Here is a 6051-nt window from a genome sequence, read left to right on the forward strand (position 1 = left end):
GGTTTTATTAATTAATTAAGGTGTATAATTAAAAGAGGTTTAATAAATCCATAAAAGTTTAGGTTTGCAATTTAATTGAATTAAAAATATAATTGTTAAATTTGACCACCTAGTATTTTAAAAGTGCAAAACACACCCTATACTATATATAACATTAAAAGTCTAACATTATATATATGTATGAGTAAAAGTCAGTCTTACCGTTAGTAGGCATCATTCACGAAGCTAGTCTATAAGGGGTGTTTAAGGAAATTGCCTATAATATGACGATTGAATGGGTATCCACTCTTACCCACCGCACTCTTGACTAGTGGAGGGTCATTAGCCGAACGGGTAGGATAGAACGAAACCTTCCATTATAAGTATAATGAAATACAAAGTAACTAAATGTTTTTCAAATTCCCAATCTTAGTTACTTAGGCAAAAGTGAATTGATGCAATTCCATGAAATTACACTTTGTGCCCTTTTGAAGACGTTAGTGGAGCGTGTGTGGTTTACCGGCACACTAAATGGTTCTAAGCAAAGGTAGCAAAGGGTGACTCAATGTTTCTCATAGTTCGGTGGAGCGTGTGTGGTTTACCGGCACATCGAATAGGTGACTGTAACATGTGAGGGCACCATGTAAGTTTGCATGGTTATTCACACCCGCTTTGTGATCCTCGACATCCCAGTCACAAACAAGAGGGGCATATCGAGATTAAAACATGCCATTGAAATGTTCAATGAATCTCAAAGGTTCTAGGAGTTTTCATAGATTTAAAACTTAAATTTCTTTTTCGTTTTTAATGGTGGAAATTAGTGAATCGTCATTCACTTACCTTCAAATATTCTGCAACTAGATTACGACATCCCTTTTCTAGGTTGTAGCGTATTGTGTTGGGTCCTAGCTTTAGTATCTCATTTGGGTGATTTACTAAGGACTCAATCGATCAACTAACTTGAATTTGTTTTCTCCCGTTTTATAGATGTCAAAGTTTGACAACCATGGTCTTCCCAAATCCCATGGAACAAGCATTCCACATGAAGATGGTATTCCATGATTCGATCGAGGAACAAGATATCATGCTTCACTTCCTCCACCTCCTCCAATTGTTCTCCCTAACCCACAAGATCGAAGAATTGAAAGTTTCAACATCACTAAGGCCCTATTGGAAATGAAACATGAAGATGGTAAATCCGTGTGTGCCCACATTCTAGGAATGAAATCACACATCGATAGGTTGATTATGTTAGGTGTGTCATTCCTGAATGAGTTGGCTGTAAATTGGGTTTTGCAGTCACTTCCTGAATCATATAATGAGTTCAAAAGAAAGTATTATATGATGGATCATGACGACAACCTCATTGACCTAACTTGCATGCTTATTGCCGCTGAATCAGAAATGATTTGGCGAAGCAATGGAGCATATTTGTTGGGAAAGTCAACTGACCATGCTTCTGAGGACGTTCTAAGAGAAGCGACCTGTGTTTGCTGCCAAAAGAAAAGGCGTTGGATAGAAGTCTGCCCCAAGAGCCTGAAAATTCCAAAGATGGGAGAGTCAAAGAGTATGACTACGCTTTAGGTAAAATCCACTATCCAACTTCGTTAAGTTCCTATTCATTGATTCAAGATACATGATGTGATAAGATTGCATTTGAATGTTTTTGCAGGATCAGTGAAAAGAAAGGAAGCTTGGTGAAAGAGCAAGATGAATCTAATCACAAGAAATGGATCTTGATCGCATGGACTTGAAGATTAGATTTTGAGCTTAGATAGTTATGATAGAGTTGTTATAAATTTTCTTTTTGAAACACATAGTTTTTAATGGATTTTGCATTGTAAGGACAAATGTTTTCCGCTGCTTTTATAAATAAAATAAATTTTGGTTTGACTTATTTATTTGTTTACTTCCTTGCAATGAAATCGTTATGAAAATTGATGTTTGAATATTTTTTCAACAAATGGATATGATTCTTATTTATTGTGTTTATGGAAAAAATCGAGAATTTACCAAATAGGGAGAGTTTCTCATCACCCAAGTTTCAATTGGACAGAAATTTGGAATCACGCAACTTGGTTGCATAATGAATGAGAAATTTCATATTTGGAAATTAGACTAATTCATTGACAAAGTATCAAGTGAAGTACTAGGAGATCAAGTACACAAGTTGCGTGTTGATCAAGTCCACCATAAGAGTAACAAAGATATTCGTCATGATTTACTAAAGGTTTAGTAAATATGATTATACTTATAAGATTAAGTGTAATTCGGAATTGATTAAAAAGGTTTAAATCAATAGCAAAACGAATAAGAAGAATCAAGTAGGCAGAAAGATAAAAGTTTCTCCATTCTAAGAAGAAGGGAGAGTACCTTTTATGCTTTATGATAGGTCTTTATGATTAAGAAACATATCTTAATTGATCCTCTAAGTGAGTCTTAGTACAATTGCATGTCTAAGTAGAGGAATCAAGAATTGAAGAAATGGTTAAATCAAGAAGTCAATCATACTTCGTTCCAATAACAAGTCTTAAAGTTAAGATTGTGACAATGAGTGAAAAGTATTAAGAAGGTTTATAACATTCATCAAATATGGAAAGTTGTGATGTCTTGGATAAGACAAATGCCAACTAGGACAAATTTATGAAGCGTTTTTGATAAAAACTACACTAACTCTTGAATATTTGTTTGTCAAGAATTGTTTATTGACAAGAGAATCTTATATGTCAATGAGTCAGTGGGAGTCTTAATGGTCTTGAAAAGTTTCAAGAACAAATCAAATAAACCTTATCGATCATCACTGGCACACGAGTTGAGGTTTACAACCTATCGTGTTGACAATATTTTGATTTTGTGTTGTTCTAATTGAGTTAATTATGCATGTGAGTCCTATGAGTTCTCATTTTGAACGCATAAAAGGCAAGGCACCTTGATCAATGAAAGGCACATTGATAGGAAAAGGTGAGCTGCTTAACTACTTGGAACACATGGTGGGCAGTTGTGCTACCATAAGGCAAGAAATCAAGATTAGGAAAGTTCGATCCATATGAGTTTGAATTTATCGTAAACTTTGGTTTCGACAAATTCACATGGATAGGAACAAATACACCGTTTAAATCTAAGTGTCATAAGATTTCCTCCTTCATGAAAATGATTGTGAGGAAATGCTTTCACTAAGAAAGATTTTAAGAAGATAGTGATTGTAAAATTGCATTCTTGAATTCAATTATGGTTACGGTATCCCTTTCCATAATTTGAATTGTGAGGTTTGGCAATTAGTCTTAATTGTTTAGACACACATATGAACTATCTAAGGCAAAGGTGTATAAGCTTAAGAGGCCTTGATAAAAGATTATCAAAGCATTAAGTATTAGAAACATGGACTTAAGAAATTCAATAGGTATTGTTTTTTTGGAAGTTAAGATGTTTTGAATACATGTCGAAGCTAGTGGGAGCATAAGTGTTATGTTTTATAATAATCATCATGATAGTGGGAGCATAAATGTTATGATCATATGATTATTAAGTAAGGTATTGCAAGTTGGCAATATTAATTATAGAAAACAAGAGTCATTCTTTGCAAAGTTGTAAGGTTGGAATAGTTGTTTTGCTATAATTAAGGGAGAGAATATTATGCTTCATTTCAAATCTAAAGTCTTAGGTTGAGAAATGTTTATAAATTTAGTCAAAGGTACATAGTGTGTTCTTAAAATTTCGATTATGATTACGGCATTCCTTTTCACAATTCGAATTTTGAGAACATAGCAAATAAAACATTATGCGTCGTGTCCCATACGCTTCGGGTATAGGATCGATTGCAAATGGTTTAATATTTGACCATTCTAAAATTTTCCAAATGTCTAGTGCATTTAGAGGGAAAAGGGACTAGAATCGGTTTTGACTTAAATAATTAAACAACTATCAAAGGACAATCCAAAGTTCGACGAGGATTGGTTGCTTATGAGTAATTGGAAGCATGGTATTGAATGGACCATATCGACATTATTATGAATAGAAAAGATTCTATTAAGAATAAGTTGTCATATGGAAAATATGGAAGCGTGTCCATATTGGGAATTGAATATTGAAAATATATGTCTAGATTAGAAACTTTTATGCAAAAAGATGTTCAAAGGAATGTACTTTGAGTGAGAGACATCATATCTAAGGAATTGTCTTGTAACAATCTCCGATAGAGGAATTTGTAATATCATTGGCAATAGTCTTTGTGACTTTGGTGCAGTGACATTACGAAAGGATCATAGCATAAAATGTTAGAATCTAGCATATTCTATAAGTAGTAAGAATTTGATATTCTTTTACTTATGAAAAGGGATTTGGAGTTGTGAAATGAGAATGATTGGAAATGCGCTCAATTTGATCTATTTTACAAAGTAAGAACCATAGGTAAACATGGTGAGCATGCTAAGAGCATGGGACAAGTGTTATAATTCAAGTAAGAAGTTGATTACCCGAAACGACAAATAATGAGTAATCGATATGGTGATAAATAAAAGGAGTTTTATTTATACTCAAAGGGTTGATGCCATATGGGATTAGTATTATTCTTGTGTTTCACTTTGCATGTTTTGACTTCCTAAATTATTTAATTGGTTAAGAACAATCAAATTATTCGAACGGGCCACAGTCGTTCATATGTTGGAAGTAGGTATGAATGAAGACTGCCGTGAATTGGTGTGTGGATTGTCTAAAAGAGTATTAGACATAAGCAAATGTTTGTTGCAATGTTCATGAGTGCTTATGAATATGAATTTGAGCATTGGATTAAACCCACGCTCACTTGGATCACTCCATGAATTGTATCACGAGTGATTGGTGAGACGATAACATCTTATATTCTTGAAACCGAGATGTGTGAGTTGTATCTTGCTAATCGGTTGCACATTGATAATATGAAAACACACTAGTAACTTGGTGTTATAAAACATATTGTTGTGTGTGATTCGGTGAGTGAGTGCAAGCAAGCATTGTATCAAAGTTTATCCGTTCCTTTTATCCAAAGAAGGATAAAACCAATATGTTTGGGCCCCTCGATGGTTTAGTGATGAAAAACGTAAATGCTCGGCCGGGCTAGGGCTAATTTGATTTGTTCAATTAGTCAGTCGTCATAAATTGGAAGTCGAGAGATAGTACAAAGAGAATGATTAGAAATCATGTCTCATACGATATATAGAATGGAGGAATATATGATCCCTTATCTAAGGACACGCGTATCTAATAGGATCAGAGTTGACAGCGGCTTTGGAAAGCTACGATTGCAGATCAGGATCTGAAGTCATACGCATAATAGTTATTAGACTTATCCAAGTGGGAGACTGTTGGATTAGTGTCTAAGTCCATAACTATTTTGGTATGTACTTGACCCGATGGTGCATGGTCCTTTTGGGTTGCCTTCACCAAAGAAACTTGATAGGATGAATTATGGAGATAAAGGATTAAATATGATTTATTAATGTATTATGAGAATAATATATTAAAGGAGAAATCATATTGTTTAATTAATATTAGTCAATAATTAATTGGTAATTAGTTTTGTGACTAAAAGAGATTAATTAAACTTAAGGGATTGGAATTGTAATTATAAGATAATTTCAATTTGGGCCATGGATTGCTTTATATTATAAGGAGGACGAATTCTATGGGGGAAGCCCATATGAAATCGTCCAAGGCTTAAAGAAAGGGCTCCATGGGTGCTTAGGGCTTAAGCATCCAATTTAGGGTTTCCTTGTTAGATAACCCTAATAGCCCAAATATATAAAGACCCCTTAAGGCTCAAAAACGTGGCTAATGATCTTTCTAGGGTTTCACACGTTTTTGGGCAGCCTCAAACCTCTCTCCTCTTCATCCTCTTGCTTATGGTGTTTGTGAACCATTAGACGAGTGGCACTTGTGACTCTAAGCCTTCTAAAGTCAATTCAAGGAGATTTGGGATTGTTATTGCTACATAACAATCAAGGTAACATTATAAACTTATTCTTATGGCTAATATGATTATTTGAATGCTAGAATTAGGGTTTATAGTCTTGGATAACTTGCATGTATAATAGAGAA

The sequence above is a fragment of the Lactuca saligna genome, chromosome 8, assembly GCF_052625555.1.
Source record: "Lactuca saligna cultivar CGN05327 chromosome 8, ASM5262555v1, whole genome shotgun sequence".
In the NCBI taxonomy this organism is placed as follows: domain Eukaryota; kingdom Viridiplantae; phylum Streptophyta; class Magnoliopsida; order Asterales; family Asteraceae; genus Lactuca; species Lactuca saligna.